Genomic DNA, 21022 nt, shown 5'->3' on the forward strand with positions numbered 1-21022 from the left:
AAACAGAGTTGCACGACTGTCTATAGGAGAAAGGCACACCACAGTACAGGGAGGTAAAAGAAATAGGCCCCCATACTAGAAACAAACCCCCCACAATTCAAGGAAGACAGATTCCCATAATGTTTGGCTTTGAAAACCAGAGGGGCTAGATTTCATGAGTTCTAACAACAAGTGGGATTTTAAACCTGGAATTAAAAAAAAAAATCAGCAGAGAAAGCTGTGGAAGAGCTGATGGGCTACAAGAAACTGAGTTCTCTCTGTTAAAGAGACAGCACAACAAATAGCCCATGGAGATACAAGACAGAAACATCAGTATGAAAGGTGCCTAGAGAGATCATATGGGAGAGGGAGTTATTTACTAACCTCAGAGTGAATCCTACCAAGAAAACAAATTTACTGGGAACTCCCCCAGGAGCAAAGGAACTGGAAGGTGCCATTTCCATCCCCTGCACAGCAGTGTAAACACACTGCCACCTCCCAGATTCCCATTCTAACTTGCTAATACTGTCACCTTGCCCACCCACCCTGTGCTTCCAGCAATCTCCTTCAGTCCCAGTGCTGCAGAGCCCCTTCCCCAGAGGACTAGGGGGCACATAAAGCTGGCTAGCACTGTTCCATGCTGCAATACCCATGTGCTGTGCTTCGGTGGATCTGCCCTTTCCAATACTGTCTTAGCCAGAGCCCATACAGGGTGGCACCACAGGCCTGACAGTGTGCAAGCAGCCATGACAGTGGCCAGCACCACTCTAAGTGACTCCTGCCTCAGAGAGAGGGAAAGAACCACACACATCAGTTAGATACAGGACCTAGCAATGGACTGGAGGCAGACAATAGGTCTGACTGCAGGCCCTGCCCACCCTTGAGAGCTTCTCAGGAGACAACACAGGGAAATCACCCTGCAGTTTGGTGCTACTACATCTCTGGCAAATGCCTGGTCTGACTCAACCAAAGCCCAAAGTGTTCCCAGACTGTTCCACTAACACCATAAAACCAAACATTGCCCATAAGAGGCAAAGAGAGCCATTGCAGACTGGACTGAAGAAAAAAGCAGCTCAGCCACAACAGCAGGGAATCACATAGAGGAGACACCCTTGAAGTACCATGATCTGGTGAACAGTGGACCCTGCATGGCAGGGCACTATAGGACCTCTTCTTCATAAACTCTTACTTTCAAGTGCAGGAAACATAGTTCTCTATCCTAACACACAGAAACAGACACAGAGAATTAGACAAAATAAGGAGACAGGGGAATATGTCCCAAATGAAAGAATAGGACAAAAATCACAGTGAGAGACCAAAATGAAACAGATAATAAGTAATATGCCTGATAGAGAATTTAAAGTAATGATAATGAAGGTATTTACTGGACTTGAGAAAAGAGTGGAGGACATCAGTGAGACCCTTAGCAATAACACAAAAAAGAACTAATCAGAGATGAACACAATAAATGAAATTAAAAATATACTAGATGGAATAAATAGTATACTAGATGAAACAGAAAGAGGAATCAGCAACCAGAAGGACAGACTAATGGAAAGTAACCAAGCTGAGCAGGTGAGAGAAAAAAATATGTAAAACAGGAATAGGCTTAGGGAACTCAATGACACCACTGAGCATAATAGCATTTGCATTAAAGGAATCCCAGAAGAAGAGAAAGAAAAAGAGGCAGAAATTTTAATTTGAAGAAATAATAGTTGAATACTTTACAAATCTGAGGAAGGAAACAAATCCAGATGCAGGATGCACAGAGAGTCCCCAACAAAATCAACCAAGGAGGTTCACATCAAGACACATAGTAATTAAGATGGTAAAAAAATAGTGAGAAAGAGAATTTTAAAAGCATCAAGAGAAAAGAAAGCACTACATAGTAGGGAAACCCCCCGTAAGGCTATCAGCTGATTTTTCAGCAGAAACTCTGAAGGCCAGAGGGAATGGAATTATATATTCAAAGTGCTGAAAGGAGAAAATCCGTAGCCAAGAAAACTTTATCCATCAAGGCTATCATTTCGAATAGAAGGAGAGATAAAGAGTTTCCCAGACAAACAAAAGTTAAAGAAATTCATGATCACTAAAACAGCCCTATAAGAAATGGTAAAGGGACACTTTGAGTGGAAAGAAAAGACTCATAAGCAAGAGTAAATTAAGTAGGAAACACAAAAGCAGTAAAAATAAGTGTATCTGTAAAAATAAGTCAAGGACTCACAAAATAAAAGGGTGTAAAGTATGACACCATATACCTAAAGTAGGAGGAGGAGAGGAGTAAATGATTTCAAACATAAACAACCATCAACTTAGTATAGACTGCTATATGCAGAAGATGTAATATACAAACCAAATGTTAACCACCATTCAACAACCAGTAATAGATAAGTAAAATATAGAGAAAGGAATCCAAGTATATCACTAAAGAAAACCAAATAAACATGACAGAAGAGAGTACAAGAAGAAAGGAACAGAGAAAAACTACAGAAACAACCATAAAACAAGTAGCAAGATGGCAATAAATAAATACCCAGCAATAATTACTTTGAAAGCAAATGGGCTAAACACTTCAATAAAATGACATAGGGTGATGTAATGGATTAAAAAAAACATAAGACCCATATATATGCTGCCTACAAGAGACTCATTTCAGACCTAAGATACATGCAGCTTGAAAGTGAGGGAATGGAGAAACATTTATTATGCAAATAGTTGTGGAAAAAAGCCAGGGTAGCAATATTTATATTGGACAAAACAACCCTTAAACAGGGATTGTAACAAGAGACAAAGAAACCCACTATATAATTATTCAAGGGACAATCCAACAGGAAGATATAACAATTGTAAATATTTATACACCTAAACTGGAAACACCCAAATACTTAAAGCAGTTAATATAAAATAACAGATATTATTACAGTAACAGTAGGAGACTCTTATATCCATGGACACCCCACTTATATCCATGGACAGATCACCCAAAAGAAAATCAACAAGGAAACAGTGGTTTTGAATAACTCATGGACTAGATGGTTTTAACACATATATTCAGAACAGTCCATACTAAAACAATATAATACACACTCTTTCAAGTGCACATGGAACATTCTCCAGAATTGGTCACATATTAAGTCACAAAATAAGTATCAATAAATTCAAAAAGATCAAAGTTTTTCCATGCATCTTTTCTGACCATAATGGTATGACACTAGAAATCAACCACAAGAAAAAAGCCTGGGAAGAACACAAATACTTGGAGGTTAAATAACATGTAACTAAAGAATGAATGGATCAATGACGAAATTGAAGAGGAAATTTAAAAAAATGCATGGAGACAAATGAAAATGAAAACACAATGGTTCAAAAATCTTTGGAATGCAGCCAAAGCTGTTCTAAGAGGGAAGTTTCTGGCAATACAGGTCTCCCTCAAAGGAAATAGAAAAAGAACAACAAACAAAACCCAAAACAGGCAGAAGAAAGGAAATTATAAATATTAAATCAGAAATAAATGAAATCAAAACTGAAAACACCAAAAGAACAGATCAATGAAACCAGGAGCTGGTTCTTTGAAAAGATCAACAAAATTGATAAACTTTTAGCCAGATTCATCAAAAAAATATGAGAAGACTCAAAATCAGAAATGAAAGAGGAGAAATAACAGCTTACACTACAGAAATACAAAGAATTATAAGAGGGATGTTATGAAAAGTAATATGCCAACAATTTGGACAACCTAGTAGAAATGGATAAATTTCTAGAAACACATAACCTCACAAAATTGAATCAGAAAGAAATAGAACATTTCAACAGATGGATTACCAGCAATGAAATTGAATCCGTAATCAAAAAACTCCCAACAAAAAAAAGTCCAGGGCCAGATAGCTTCACTGATGAATTCTACCAAACATTTAATGTGAGTTAATACCTATTCCCAAACTATTCCAAAACATGGAAGAGGAATGAAATCTTCCACATTCATTCTATGAAGCCTGCATTACCCTGATACCAAAAGCAGATGAAGACATACAAAAAAAATTTTTTTAAAGATAAATACAGGCCAATATCTCTGATGAATATAGATGCAAAAGTCCTCAACAAAATGCTAGCAAACTGAATCCAACAATACATTGAAAATATCATTCATTGAGGCACCTGGATGACTCCGTTGGTTGAATGTCCAACTCTTCTTTTCTGCTCAGGCTTTTCTGATCAAGCCCTGTGTTATGCTCTGCGCTCAGCATGGAGCCTGGTTAACATTCTCTCTCTCTTTCTCTCTCACTCTTTCTCCCTCTTCCTCTGCCCCTCCTCCCTGATTGCATTCTCTCTCTCTCCCTCTGCCTTTCTTCCCTACTGGCGCCCTCTTTCTAAAAAGCAAACAAACAAGTAAAAATATCATTCATCACACTCAAGGAGGATTTATTCCTAGGATTCAAGGGTGGTTCAATATTTGCAAAACAATCAAAGGGATACATCACATTAACAAGAGAAAGAGTAAAAAACATATGATCATTTCAATAGATGCAGAAAAAGAATTTGATGAAGTATAATATCCATTCATGATAAAAACCCTCAACGGAGTAAGTTTAGAGGGACTATACCTCAACATAATAAAGGGCATATGAAAAACCCACATCTACCATCATAATGGTGAAAACCTAAAGCTTTCCCCCTAAGATGAGGAACAAGAAAAGGAAGTCCACTGTCACCATTTTTATTCAACATGGTACCAGAAGTCCTAGCCACAGGAATCAGACAAGAAAAAGGAATACAATGCATCCAAAATGGTAAGGATAAGTAAAATTTTCATTATTTGCAGATGTCATAATACTATATATAGAAAACTCTAAAGACTCCACCAAAAAAACTACTAGAACTGATAAGGGAATTCAGTAATTTCACAGGATACAAAGTCAATGTACAGAAATCTGTTGAATTTCTATACACTAATAATGAAACAACAAAAAGAGAAATTAAGAGAACAATTCCATTTACAACTGTACCAAAAATAAAAAAAAATGCATAGTAATAAACTTAACCAAGGTGGTGAAAGACCTGTACTCTGAAAACTATAAACCACTTATGAAGGAAATTGAAGACAACACAAAGAAATGGAAAGATATTCTATGCTCATGGATTGGAAGAACAAATATTGTTAAAATATTGTACTACCCAGAGCAATCTACAGATTTAATACAATCCCTATCAAAATACCAATAGCATTCTTCACAGAATTAGAACAAATAATTCTAAAATTTCTATAAGCACACACACACAAACATGAATGGCCAAAGCAGTCTTGAAAAAGGAAAACAAACTGGAGGTATATTTCAAGTTATAATACAACACTATAGTAATCAAAATAGTATAGTACTGTCACAAAAGTAGACACATATCAGTAGAACAGGAAAGAAAACCCAGAAACAAATGCATGATTATATGGTCAATTAATCTTTAACAAATGAGGAGAGAATATGCAATGGGACAAAGAAAGTCTCTTCAACAAATGGTGTTGGTAAAACTTGACAGCTGCATGTAAAAGAATTAAACTGGACCACTGTTTTACATCATACACAAAAATAAACTCATAATGGATTAAAGGCCTAAATGTGAGACCTGAAACCATAAAATTCCAAGAAGAAGCAAAGGCAGTAATTTCTCTGACATTGGCTGTGGCAAAATTTTTCTAGAAATGTCTCCTTAAGCAAAGGAAATAAAAACAAGAAACTATTGGGACTATATCAAAATAAAAAGCTTCTACACAGTGAAGGAAACAAGCAACAAAGCTAAAAAGTTAACCTGATGAATGGGAAAAGATATTTGCAAATGACACAGCCAATAAAGATTTAGTATCCAAAATATATAAAAAACTTATACAATTCAATACTAAAAAAAAATAATCCAATTAAAAATAGGCAGAAGACATGAACAGACATTTCTTCAATGAAGACATCCAGATGGCCAACAGACACATGAAAAGATGCTCAACACCACTCATCATTAGGGAGATGCAAATCAATACCATAATGAGATATTACCTCACACCTGTCAGAATGGATAAAATAAAAATAAAAAAAAGAAACAACAAGTATTGGTGAAGATGTGGAGAAAAAGGAACCCTTTTACACTGCTGATGGGAATGCAAACTGATACAGCCACTGTGAAAAACAGTGGAGATTTTTTAAAAAGTTAAAACTATGCTACAATCCAGTAATCACACTACTGGTATTTATGCAGAGAATATAAAAACAGTAATTGAAAAGAATATATACAGCCCTATGTTAATTGCAACATTGTTTACAACAGCCATTTTTTTGGAAGCAGCCCATATTTCTACTGGTAGATGAATGGATAAAGAAGTGGTGTGTGTGTGTGTGTATGTGTGTGTGTGTGTGTGTGTGTGTGTGTGTATTCGATGAAACAGTATTCAACCATAAAAAGAGTGAAATCTTGCCATTTGCAGCAATATGGGTGGAACTAGAGAGAATAATGGTAAATGAAATAAGTCAGAGAAAGATAAATACCATATGATTTTACTCATATGTGGAATTTAAGAAAAAAAATGAACAAAGGGAAAAAAAGAGACATATCAAGAAACAGACTCTTAACTATAGAGAGCAAACTGATGGATACCAGAAGGGAGGTGGGAGGGGAGGTGATAAGGATTAAAGAGTACACTTATCATGATGAGCAATGAGTAATGTATAGAATTGTTGAATCACTATATTGTACACCTGAAAATAATACAACACTATACAGGGTTAACTATACTGGAATTAAAATAAGAAAACTGAATAGAATTTTTTAAAAGTCAAATTATGGTACAGCCATTAAAAAAGAATAAAACATCAAAATTTTAATTTAAATAGTTATTTAACTAGACTTTTAACCTACATATTTGCTTCTTTAAGAAAATTTACATAAAAAATTAAAAATGAAAGTTTATGTAAGGAGACTAAGTAGAAAGTCATTGATACAATACTACAATGACTCTATGTTACTGAAGGAAAGCAGATCATGAACAATGGCATATAAAGGTAAGTTTGCGCTCTAGTGAATTTCTTGTCCCAGTTTTCATGATAAAGCTTACCTTGGTATCACTTTTGATACAGATGTCAGTAAAAAAAAACCTTACCATTAGAAGTATTTCACACATTACTTGACTAGATATACAAGATCCTAGGCATGTGTTTTGAGAGAGGTTCAAAACAAGAGTGTCCTGTAAATTATAGAAGAGTAAATTATGGGATTAGAAAACAGATTAAGAGGAGGTTCTGAAAGCTTTGAATGCTGCTCCCTTAAATTGTACGGAAAGCATTTTTTGGAATGGAATGGTTTAGTGTGTTAATATGCAATTTAAAATTTTATAGTGTATTGAGTTCAGAATGTTTCTTTATTTCTGAGGAAAGTAGACATTTATAGTTGACCTTTTGCAACGATATGTTCCTTGAATTTAGGTGAGAAGTTCATAAAGATAAATTGTTCTCAAGTGTCATTCACTTTACAAAGGACACCATAATAAGGAGACAACTCAAAAGTCAGAATATGACACGAGGACATTATATAGAGAATCAATATTAGAGTCAGATAATTGTTGAAACAAGTGAAAGAAAGAGTGGCTATGAAATTCTTTATATTTGTGGTTTTCATGCTACATACCATTTTAGTTATCAAAAAATCCATCTGATTACCTGATTTATCCATACCTACTTGTCACTGAAAAAAAAACTATCATTATATGAATAACTATAGCAGCATATGGTTTGGGTTTTTACTTTACTTACAGAGAAACTTGGCATTCTTTTATTATTTTAATATTTACAGTAATCCTTAAAGTTGCAATCTCATCTCATCACCCATCACAGAGCTCCATTTTTAAACTGAGAACAGATGCCCATAGGAAGATAGTTTGAACTATGTCACAAACATATATTAGAGTTTAACAAGTACAATATGTCTTGTAAGAAATCATGTTCATCTATGTGCCTTCTAGCTTTTACTTTTCTTCTCTTAATAATCTGTATTCGATAGAAACTTAAGAGGAAGGTGAGAAGTCTACAGAAAAACATGGAAATTTTAAGAACTCTGTTAGCATACTGTTTAAGCAGGCCAATGCCATCTGTCACAATATTTAACTAAAACATTGTACGTTGCCAATTTTCTTTCTTTTTAATCATATGTTTTCGATAAGTTATTTTATATACATTTTTCATCAAGCCTATCATAAATTTATGTCTTCCTTTCCTATTTGAATGCTATTTTAACCTCACAACAATAACACAAAATCACTCAGAACACATCACAGCAACTTTTTGGTGGCAATAATTGAGTTTGCTTCTACTTATGGGACAGCTTTTTGCCATTAGTACACTCATAATCCATACACCATTAAATACTTCAAAATCTAAATTTTAATTTTGTTTAAGTCTACTGGTGCCACCCTTTTTTGTTCAGTGTGCCTGGGTTTTGTCTTTCTGATAAAAATTTTGGATCTTGTACTTTGATTGAGTGGGTTCAGAATATATGGTAATTGTAGAATCCTTTGAAGCAGAAATAATACTTGGATCTTTAATACTTAAGATCTTTTACATTTCCTAGCATATACTGTACCCAACAAATAATCTGTGTAGAAGTGTTGTGTGTTTTAGTAAGCTTGGAAAACACTGGCATAGTTCTTTGTTCAACGAATCATTTTAATTCTAAGACTCGGATAATCCTATAGTGAAGAAATCTATTCACATTGCCCAAAACTATTTTACCATAGGCATCATATTTTCAGCAATTTCTATTAAACTCTGGAATTGAAATTGTAGGGACACTTTGGGAAATACTAATACGGTAAATTGTTTTCACTTTATAAATGAATCAAATGAAACTCCATTAGTGATGATATAATACCATCACTAAGATAGTTATTGGCAGAATTGGGAGTAGAATCCAGCTCTTTTGCCTCTCACTCTTGACCACAGGCTCATGTTCTTAAAGAAGACAGATATGCATGCAAGTTCATGAAACAATCAGTGGACTCTTTAAGATTACACCATATATAAAACAGATGGCTGAGCTAATGCTGTGATTTAACTAAGTTTATGTTTAATATCACTTTTAATGATTTTAAAATATATCAGTGAAAAATATTTCTCACTGACATTTAAGAAAGATAGTAAAGTAGTCCACTTGTAAAACCAGGTGAGATTTATGGCATACTTTCAGTTTGGCCATGGCAAGTGACTTGAAATTAGTTTCTAGATGGGAGGATAAGTCAAATAGAGTGTATATAATGAGACTATATTCCAGTAAAATATCCAGCAGAGACTTTTTATTTTAGTCAGAGAAAAAATGGGATGGTTGTATAATTTGGTGGATTAGATAACTCAAAAGAAGCTTTTTTACACTTTTCTTAATCCTGTCCTATTCCATACTTTTGTCAATAACTAGGAAGCAAATATAAAAGGGTAACTTATAAAAATTGCTGATGAGGGGTGCCTGGGTGGCTCAGTAGGTTAAGCGTCCGACTTCGGCTCAGGTCATGATCTCGCGGTCTGTGGGTTCGAGCCCCGCGTCAGGCTCTGTGCTGACAGCTCAGAGCCTGGAGCCTGTTTCAGATTCTGTGTCTCCCTCTCTCTGACCCTCCCCCGTTCATGCTTTGTCTCTCTCTGTCTCAAAAATAAATAAATGTTAAAAAATTTTTTTTAATTGCTGATGGTATAAAGTTCAAAGGAACTGTGAATTAGAAATCGGAATGTGGGTTTCAAAATGTTTGGACAAGCTACAGCCATTCAATGTATTGAATCTAACATGATAAAATTCAGTTAGGATAAATGTAAAGTTTTGATGATCTGTAGAAAGCAAAGGAAACAAATTAAGCATAGTCTTCTGCAAATCCAGGATGGGGAAATGTTCATCTTCGAGGTCAAGTGCAAAAGTGTGATGAAGATCATCTACTGAATTGTACTCCAGACTTTCAAGGGTGGTGAAAGTTGAGAGAAAAAGGGAGGAAGCAGTATGGTGTAATGAAAAGAAGGTAGGCTTCAGAATCAGGAGCTCAGGATTTGGTGTACATGTTCAAATTACAGATCCATTACTTACCAGTACACAGACGGGCTGTGCCTTGGTATTGAAGAATATTCAGACCTTCATTGAACACTACTTCCCTCCTGCCTATCCAATCTGAAGAGCAAGATCGGAAAGGATTAAACTCTTTTCAAATCATTTAACTATAACCTAGAAGAAAACAAAATGATCCAGCACTAAAAGAAGTAAAAGTGATTCTGTGTATCATTTAATAAAAAAATTCCAGGCATCCTTGCTAATGGACTAGGTGTAGTAAGAAGAGGTGAGGCACTTAAATGGCAGGGTCAATAATGACTCTGAATATTCAAGCAACAATGTGTACAGTGGTGCCCTTGACTGAAATGGGGAGACAGGAATGATGTGGGTAGAGCAAAGTTGGGGCAAACTTTAGTCAATACAGGTGGAGTTGACAAATATGCAATTGGATATGTGAGTTAGTAGCTCAAAGGAGAATCTGGGGTGCCTGGGTGGCTCAGTTGGTTGAGCGACTGACTTTAAAACTCTAAAACAAAGCCACAAAAACTATCGAACAGGAGTGAGGGGGCAAATTCCATCTTCTGAAGCTATAGAAAAGGTGACATATTGGGGCACCTGGGTGACTCAGTCAGTTAAGCATCCAACTTCAACTTTGGCTCAGGCAGTGATCTTGCAGCTTGTGGTTTTGAGCCCCACATTGGGCTCTGTGCTGACAGCTCAGAGCCTGGAGCCTGTTTCGGATTCTGTGTCTCCCTCTCTCTCTGCCCCTCCCCCACTCATGCTCTGTCTCTCTCTGTCTCAGAAATAAACATTAAATTTTTTTTTTTTAAAAAGGAGAATCTGGAGCCAGAAATATACATTTAGAAATTTTTAAAACACAATAGCTTATCAGAAATGGAACTATGGATTTTTTCCTAGAAACATTAATAAGAAGTAAACATATTTTGTTGTTTGTCCATTGGCTGTTAGGTGTTTTTGCAATAAAATTTCTAATATAAACTAAAAACTTCTAGGCATGCAAAGAAGCAGGAAAATATGATCCATAATGATGAGAAAAATTTAAGAATCAAAACCAACCTAGTACTGACAAGTTTTAAATTATTATTATGAATAATTCTTTAAACTTTATAAAGATTTTACATTTGTGCTTTGTAAATTCATTTTGCTGGTTTGGGTAAATATTTATTGAAAGTTTTAAATCTTTGTTCTATTATCCATTGTTTAACCCTTATTTTCAGGAAATGTAAATCATTTTTTTCTTTATTCAAATTTTTCTTAAGCCGCTTTTTTGGTCATACATTGTGTTATGGAGAATGCACATATTTAGTAGATTCAATTCTTTCCTTCTCAGAAACAATAGTGTGAAGGGAAGATTAGCAAGGGATTTTAATTTGTTTAAAACAGTGCTTTAAGTGCTGATATATTAATTATGTGAACATAGGGGAGAGAGTGCCTGCTGCTTTCTTAGAACAATTTTAATAATTTATATACATTAAATGACCCTAGACTGAATCTTTAAGGATACTCAGAATTTATCCAAGGGTACTACCTTAGGTCTGTTTTCTTAGAAGCAGGTTGTCAGATGAAGATTCCTATGAAATTGATTTATTGAGGAGGGTTCTCAGGAGCAGGGGAAAGAAGGAAACAGGATAGTGTAGAAGAAAACTAAATAAGGATTCAGATTCTATTAGAGATTAGCATCAGTCTAGTCCATGGGGCATTCTGAAGCATGAATTGCACTATTTGCTTCTATCTTGAAGCAAAAGTGCCATTTTTTTGTACCCCGATGACAGTCACTAATTGGTTATCACCTCAGTAGTTCAGGTTGCCACTTCAGGAAGTGGAGTTAACTTCCTAGCCAAGGCAGCTCCTGTTCAGCCAAGGACAATTCTCCAGAGAAGAGGACAGCTGTGAGCCAATAGCACAGAAGTTGAGGGTTCCGTCCACCCACTCATTAAGAAAGGATCTGGACAGAACATCAGAAACATCGACTATTTCAATAAAAACAGGAAGCATATTTGAGACTAAAAAAACAGTATGTGGGAGACATGAATGTGTGTAACAACAGGCCACATTTGGGATTCTGTTAGCATATATGATGTATATAATATAAGATAATGCATAATATATAAATATACATATATCATAATACATATATATACAACATATATTATATAATGAGAAATATGACAGGAACAATAAGCAAATATCACCAATGGCCTTGAAAAATGAACAAAGTTTAGATTTCAGTCTCCAGGTAGTATAAATCTGCTTTTCTTCTTGACAAAAATGGACAAAAATATTCAATAGAACAGGATGCTATAGCATGTTCATAAAGACCCCTTTCCTGTTTGCTCCATGAGCCAGTTTTCTTGGAATTATTTGTTAATAAAATTTATTTGTTAATAAAATTACATAAATAGTCTCATATTCTCCATAGAAGTAATAGTAAAAAGTTTTTGAGATAATATTTAGTATAGGTTTTTAAAAAACTGTCCTTCAGGAATTTTTAAACTTCCAAGAGCAGAAAATTTCCACTCATATTTAAAGAATGATGAAAATAAATACAGTTGACCCTTGAACAACTACCCACACAGTAAAAAAATCTGCATATAACTTTTGGCTGCCCCCAAATTTAACCATAATAGCATACTGTTGACCAGAAGCCTTATGGATAAAATAGTCAACACATATTTGTATCTTATATGTATTTTACACTGTATTCTTTTTTTTTTATTTATATATATATATTTTTTCAACGTTTATTTATTTTTGCGACAGAGAGAGACAGAGCATGAACGGGGGAGGTGCAGAGAGAGAGGGAGACACAGAATCGGAAACAGGCTCCAGGCTCTGAGCCATCAGCCCAGAGCCCGACGCGGGGCTCGAACTCACGGACCGCGAGATCGTGACCTGGCTGAAGTCGGACGCTTAACCGACTGCGCCACCCAGGCGCCCCTACACTGTATTCTTATAATAAAGTAAGCTAGAGAAAAGAAAATGTTATTACGAAAACCATAAGGAAGAGAAAATACATTTATAGTACTATATTATATTTACTGGAAAAAAATCCACATGTAAATGGATCCATGCAGTTCAAACTTATGTTGTTCAAGGATCAACTGTATACTAATCTATATAGTCAAAAGACCTCAGAGGCAAGTACCTCCAGGATTGATAAATTCATCTCCTGAATAATGTCATCAAGGTCCCAGTTTGTTAACTTCCTACCCTGCCACACTCACTGTGTCATTGATCTTTCAAGAACTCAATACAATTATCCCAGTTTTGGTCACAATAATCAGATAATGCAACATTCAGTGGAAGGGGTACTTCCTCCTATGTTTCACTTTTTTATTTCTAGCATTGTCTTTCACAAAAGAACCTGAATAGAATTCCCTCATATTTTATTGGCTGGAATTATATTGCATCCATGCCAAAACCAATCACTAAGAAGAGAAGTGGCACCCCATGATTGGCTTCAACAAATCACAGTTGAATATAGTTGTTTCTATGTTTAGACACAGTTTCAACGTACATTAAGCACAGTCCTATGAACAAAATCAAGACTCTATTAGGAAGATAAGAGTAAATGTTCAGTAGACAACTAACAGTGCTACTATGACATAAAAATTAAAAACAAAAGAAAAATAATGCAAAAATCAAAATAAGACTGGGAAGACTAGGTTGGTATGACTGATTATAATGAGCACATGTTAGTTTCAAATAATCATGACACTATCTTGGAAACCATCTCTCAGGCATCTCTGTTTGGAGCACAGACAAATATATCCACATTGATATGCCACAAACATAATGCCAGAAATGAAATAAAATAATGCCAGAAGAGAGGCAGCTTTCTGTTCTAGATTCTCTCTTCACTGATATGTGGTGGAAAGACTCTCAACCATAACAAATGGCCAATAATAGCCTGGCAGCCATTGCCAACATACTGTCTCCCTTCTAAAAAAATAAAATAAAAAATCAACATAATTTTTCCTGGTATTTGAAGGGATTAAAATAAGATATATGTTATCCAAACTTCCTTTCCAAATATTAAATCTTCCATGGAATTATGAGACTGAATCCAAAATCAATGAGGAACAAATGGTCAACCAAAGTACTTACTGGAAAGTGGACTCAAAAAGCCTACTCTTTGCAATAGTAAGAGGTAACATTTGTGGAATGTTGGCCAAGTGCCAGTTTCTCTGCTAAGTGCTTTTCACCATTTGTAAATATAATCTTCAAATACTTAGGTAAGTGCAATTTCTGTACCCATTTAGCGGAGGAGAGAAGTGAAATGTTGACACTGCAGCTAGAAAGTGTCAGAGCCATGTGTTAAACTTGCACATTTGGATTTGAGAGGCAAGGGGCTTAACTACTGCACTATTTAACTTTCAGTAATGAACCTCATGATGGAAACTGGGAGGATTTGGAGCCAGGGGTGGGGAATTAAAGACATGGGATCTGGAAAGACTCTTAGGTTCTGGGAACCTAACACGAGTGAATTTCTTACTGTTACATGTGTCCTTTATTGTGGAGGGCTTTAATAAGGGCACTTTTTGCTTATTACAAAATATTTTTAATTGTGAAGTATCCCTTAGACACAACTTTTATCTTGGGTTTTAGAACCAAAGATACCCTTGTTCTAAAACAAGGATATCACTAGATAAGATCTGGGATTTAGAACAAAATATCTCTAGACCTGAATTTTCCACAGACTGCATTCAAATATTAAAATATTAGTAAGATCCTATGCATAATTAAATCTTTTAATATAAATTGTATTAATGTAATGAAAAAACTGGTTGTCCTCCTGAGATAAATTATTTTAATTATTATCATTAATGCTTAATAACAAATCAAAATCTAGTATTGGGCATATGAAAAAGTTACTGCCATTCATTCACATTCAAATTCATAACATTCCTACTCTATGCCAATACTATATTGGGTGCTAAGAATAGAAAATAAAATAAGATCTAAGTTTTGCATTAAGTGCTTACCATCTTTTTAAAAATTTATATTTATTTTGCAGAGAGAGTGGGGAGAGGGCAAGTGAGGGAGGGGCAAAGAGAGAGGTTGGTACAGAATCTGAAGCAGGCTCCAGGTTCTGAGCTGTCATCACAGAGTCCGATGCGGGGCTCAAACTCACTAACCGTGAGATCACGATGTGAGCTGAAGTTGGAGACAAAGGACTGAGTCACCCAGGCGCCCCAAGTGCTTACCATCTTTTATGGAGAGATACAATAGAGTTATCATTGGCATTATAGGTTAAACTGCAAAATGGCTGAGAAATCTTCATTTTTGAAAGACACAGAAAACAATACACAATAGGGTATGCCTAGGAGTTTGAGATAGCAGGTATTTCTATTATCTGTTGCTCCATAACAGACTGCCCCTAAAACTCAGTTGCTTAACACATGATCATCTATTTGCTTGTAAGAGGAGCTGAGCTCATCTGGGATGACTCGATGCTACTTTAGGTGGTGTCAGCTGTGTTCATGTATACATTGGGCTTAATTTGTGTTGGAAAGGACTGGCACCTCTCTACATCGGCAATAGACAGTCCCATTCAGAGAGCAGGAGGCATAGAGTCACTGGATCATAGCAATTCTGAAATATAGCCAGATCTCCCTATGCCTATAGCTATCTCAAGGACTGTTCCTTTATTAGATTCAACTTTGCTTCCTGAGTGGTTCTCTAGTCCACTGTGCTTCACAACTCTTGACTCCGCCCTCTGAGAAATCTTTTCTCTCTCATAAAAAATAGCTGAGTAGGTTTCTCATCTAGCTTCCTGCCTATAGAGGTAGAGCCCAGAATCTAATTCTGCTTGTGAGCTGTCTCTGTTCCTGATATATTCTTTTTTTTAACATGCCATAGGTTTTCTATGAATTAGATTATATTCTACTCCATTAGACAAAAGCCACATACACAATTCTTTTCTTTTTGAGATCTCCTTTCCTAGTCATCTTTAGAAGTATTTTGGAGGGGCGCCTAGGTGGCTCAGTTGGTTAAACATCCGACTTTGGCTCAGGTCAAGATCTCATGGTCCATGAGTTCAAGCCCCGCATTGGGCTCTGTGCTGACAGCTCAGAGCCTGGAGCCTGCTTTGGATTCTGTGTCTCCCTCTCTCTGACCCTCCCCTGTTCATGCTCTGTCTCTCTCTGTCTCAAAAATAAATAAACATTAAAAAAATATTTTTTAAAAAAGGAAGTATTTTGGAATTAGGCTTTCCTGAAATTACAACTTTACGATTCTAAGAGGTCTTCTGTCAAAATGAGAGGGTCTAATAGACATTGTCTTGATTATTTCAAAGGTCATATAACCTTGATGGGATGTTTACTCTGGAACAATTTCTTTCTCTGAGAATCTTTTTTTTTTTTTGTCTATAAGCAATGGAGATGTGAAATAGTTTTTATTTTCCAACTCAGAGATCTTGGCTTCTCTGTATTTCTTCTATTTTTGCTTGAAAACTTAGCAGTTCTCTTCTTAGCTCATCTCTTTTTTCCTGCATTTCATTACATACCATTAAAAGAAGACAACTGAAATTTCAAACATTTTGCCTAGTCATAACCTTAGCAGATTCACAATTACGTATATTATCTATATCATAGATAACCTTTTTGTTAATTTTTTCATTACTATAGGCATGGCTTACCATTTTTCTAGATTCATTTCAACTTCTGGACTCTACAAACAGTTGCTTTTTGTGTGTGTTTTTTTCAACATAGATTTTGATAACAATTTCCTCAGCTCTTTTATAACCTTTGCCTGTCACCCAGTTCCAAAGGCAATCCCATATCTTAGGTTTCTGCAGGTGTGTGTGACACCTGTGAAAATAATATCCTGGTAGGAGGGTCTTTGGGACTTCTCAAGTCACTGGTTCAATACCAGATCAGAAAAGAATCACTGACAGAGGAATCACTCTTATATTTGGGAACATGAAGATTTATGTTCACTCAAAAGAATAAGGTGAAGGTGAGATTGGAGAAGGGGTAAATTGGGAAAACTAAGACTGTGGGAAAGCTCAGATGTTTAGCATTGAAGAGAGAGAATGTGGTGCAGAACAAGCAGAGGAATTCATGGTGTCAACATGCTTGATAGGCCCTTGTTATAAAACATGTGCTACATTTTAATTTTCTAGGAAATTACAATTTGAAATACCAAAATTCAATTTGAAATATATCTTTCAAATATGTGTCATGGTGTATTGGTGAATTTTAGTCTGAATAATTGATTGTATCATAACAAAATGATTCTTCCCAAATTTTATTTGAAATATATCACTTCTTAAAATACCAACAATCATAAAAATAACAGACACATATGATCGTCTAAGTATAATAGTGTTTTAGCTGTATCCTTCAGTATAAGTTTCTTTTAATAGCATGATTTTTGAATTGTATTCTTACTGTCTGGTATTTCTATGATTATATAACTAACATAAAGACTGCTATGCAAATGGAATTATGTGAAATATGAGGTAGTAGTGGTACATAAAGTTATTATTTACAATGGGTTTATGGCATATTTATTACAAATGCCTAATTTTTTCCACTCTAACCAAGTAAATAAATTATATCACAGTGGTAGGTTGAGAATTACCAGAAAGAAATATTATACTAAAATAACATCACTCATAGGAAAAGCACAGGTTTATGGTTCATGGCCAAAGAGAAAAAAATTAAAAAAAAATAATAACTAACACTAGCATATTTCATCAGAGAAGGCCCTACTCCCTCCTTTCTGATTATCTAAACATTGTTTCTTCACTTCCTAGTTCCACTCTCAGATCCTCTTTGGTAGCTTCAAGTTGCCTTATCCTTCAGGAGTATGCTTTCTTCTACACTATTGTAGATCTTGGCATGAGTTTTTATTTTAACACTTAAATATCAAATCAAATTTGTATATATTATCTTTTATGGATATCACTTGTCTGAAAAACTAGTTCTTAAACCCTTGAAGGAATTTATTCAATGAACATTTTTTGAATGTCTAGTCTACCATGCAGCAGACACCGTCAGTGCTACATTCTAGGTTTATGATGGTGATGGTAAAACAGCTCCACAAGAAAACAGTTTTATGTCCTTGTGGAGCTCATATTATATTGGGAGATTCAGAAGTTAATCACAGAGTGCACGAATACATTAAAACCTATCCGTGGTAAGTACAAGAAAGATGAGGTACGTGGATATGAGACCATGTGATAGGGAAAACTTAGGAGACCAGGTGGGTAAGAAAAGTTTTCCCTAAAGAAATTAAGATTGGCTATGAATCTGAAGGAATAGTAGGAGTTAACTAGGAAAAGTGAGGTTGGAAGATGGGAAAGAACATTCCAGACCCAGGCAGTATATGCAAAGCTCCTATGGTGGAAGATAGAGTGGCAAGTGCAGGGAAATGAAAGCGTAGCATCATGGCTGTAGTGCAGAGAGCAGAGGGCCACGGTGACTTGAGGCAATAGAATCCAAACCATGTAGGTCATAGAAAAGACTTCGGTCTTTGTCTGTGATAGACTGAATGCTATGTCCTCCAAAATCCATATGTTAAAGCCCTAAACCCTAATGTAATGATGTTGGGAGGTGGAACCATAGGAGGAAAGCAGGTTTGGATGACATCATAAGAGAGGATCCTCTTGATGGGTTTAGTGCTCTTTAAGAGATACCAGAAGCTTGTTTTCGATCTCTTTCTGTCCTTCCTTCCCACCACCCTCCCCTTTCTCTTCTTTGCCCCTCCCTCTCTGCCATGTGAGGACACACCCAAAGGATGGTCATCTGCAAACCAGGAAGAGTCCTCACCAAAGCCCACTGTACTTCCAGCCTCCAGAACTACAAAAAAATAAATTTCTGTTAAGTCACATAGTCTATGATATCCATTATGGCAGCCCAACAGACTAAGAGATCATCCTAAGAGCAATGGAAAATCATTGAAGGATTCTAAGTAAAGCATATTATATCCTGTAAAGGTTATAATGGCCACAGTGTAGATAATGGAATTGTTGGATATCAGTAGTTGTAGAAAGTACTGTTAGGATGTATATCAGATACCTCTTATACACCTCCCTCTGTACCATCCTCTCTCACACCTTCAGCTAGTTGCTTCACTCTAACTTCAGTGTCTTGGGCCCTTTGTGGTTGTAATCCCTGGGGTCTGCTAAGTAGAAGGCCCAGTCTTTCCTTTTGGTAACTGCTGAAAAACCAAATCAGTTAGCCTCATGCTCTGAGTTTCCAGCTTTTCCAGCTAAGTCTGTATTTGTAGGAGGTCTACTTCAGAGTATGTGAACCACAGAGGACAGATAATGGTACTCCAAAGTGTTTGAGAGTTAGCTCTTTGTGATGTCACTTTGATCATTGGCAAACAGAAGATAGGAAGAAGCCAAATGAATTGTCTCTCTTTCCTCTTTCTTATGGACTATACCTTGACACATTTTCTTTGAATATTATGCCTAGAGATAATTCATGTGGTTGAGCAACTAGGTATGTCTGCTTTGTGACTTACCATGATGAAGACAACATGATAATGCATCACCTTACATTACTTCCTATCCTTCTCACTCTCACTTTGCTATATCCTCAATCTCCCTGCCCTGGGATGTCACCTCAAAAATCAAACATCATTACTTAATGTTTGCCTCAGATTTTGATAGGTTAAGGCAGAGAGCTTCTGCAGCAGTACATGTGAGATGATAGTAGTTTGAAGTACGTGATGGATAGTGTATTAGTTTCTTAGGTCTGCTATAACAAAATGCCACAGATTGAGTGGCTTAAAACAGTTTTAGATTCTGGAAGTCTGAAATAAAAGTGTTGGTAGTGTCATGCTCTTGAGGAAAGAATCGTACCTTGTCTCTATTTGCTTCTGGTGGTTACATAAAATCCTTAATTTCTTGGTTTGTAGATGTATCCCTCCAATCTCTTCCTCTGTCTCCATATGGCTTTCTTCCTCATGCATCTGTATCCAAATTTCCCTCTTATAAGAATGTGAATCATTGCATTATGGACAATCTTAATTTAATATGAACTCATCTTAGTTTTATTATATTTGTAAATACCTATTTCCAAATAAAGTTATATTTACAGGTTCTGGGTGAATATGAATTTTGGGGGGACACTAGAGAGATATTTAGAATTCAATCAGCAAGACTTGTTGATGGATTAGATATTGGGGGTGAGAAAGAGGATAGAATCATGGATGACTTTAGATTTCTGGCTTGTGTAGTGGTGTGATTCACTGAGATAAAGAACCTTGGAGTAAAAAAATACAAATTCAAGTTTGAAAATGTTGAGTTCAGGCCACGTTGGAAGGGCTTATATGTCTCTTACTTCTTGTTTTCCTCAAGATTCAGCATATGGCAGGTGCATAATAATTACCTATGGATGGTCTAATTGTGCTTGTAATTAGAGTGGTAAGAAAGCCTGAATACTTCTCCAATTTTAGCATTGGCAGTTCCTCTGTCAGTATTGACTACCAAAGAGAGGTTACAATATGGTGCTACTACTACAAAATATGATAGTAATGACACATTTACCATTTACCTAGCACTCATTATATTTAAGACCCCTTACTGGATAGTTTGTAAACATTATTTAAAATCCTTCATCCAGTTTTTAAAGGAAACATTTGATGCTCACAGCGAGTAAGTAACCTATGCAAGTTCAGACAGAGATGGCAGAACTTGAAACCTGTGCCTGTTGCAAAGCTTTTCTTCATACTGGTGTACACTGAAACAAATGAAGAATGCCCTTGATTGGCTTATTGGTAGACTGGGTACAAAGGAAAGAATTTCTGAGCTTGAAGACACGTCAACAGAAACTTTTAAAATAGTAAAGCAGAAAGAGAACATGGACAAAACAGAATGTCCAAGAACTGTGAGACAACTTTAAAGTGCATAATTCATAAACAATGAGAATGCCAGAAAGAAAAGAAAGGGAAAAGGTAACAGACAAAATATTTGAAGCATTACTGACTTATAATTTTATTAAATTGATGCCAAACA

The 21022-nt window shown here is 35.8% G+C and overlaps 1 long non-coding RNA gene across 1 annotated transcript; it reads left to right on the top strand.

Annotated features, from left to right (window-relative positions):
- The first annotated feature begins 1951 nt into the window (after positions 1–1951).
- LOC115518540 lies at positions 1952–19401 on the top strand. The gene is made up of 3 exons (XR_003970296.1): positions 1952–2135; positions 7437–7443; positions 19391–19401. It is a non-coding gene; the product is annotated as an uncharacterized LOC115518540 (long non-coding RNA).
- Positions 19402–21022: the final 1621 nt, after the last annotated feature.

The sequence above is a fragment of the Lynx canadensis genome, chromosome B4 (genome assembly GCF_007474595.2).
Source record: "Lynx canadensis isolate LIC74 chromosome B4, mLynCan4.pri.v2, whole genome shotgun sequence".
NCBI classification, from domain to species: domain Eukaryota; kingdom Metazoa; phylum Chordata; class Mammalia; order Carnivora; family Felidae; genus Lynx; species Lynx canadensis.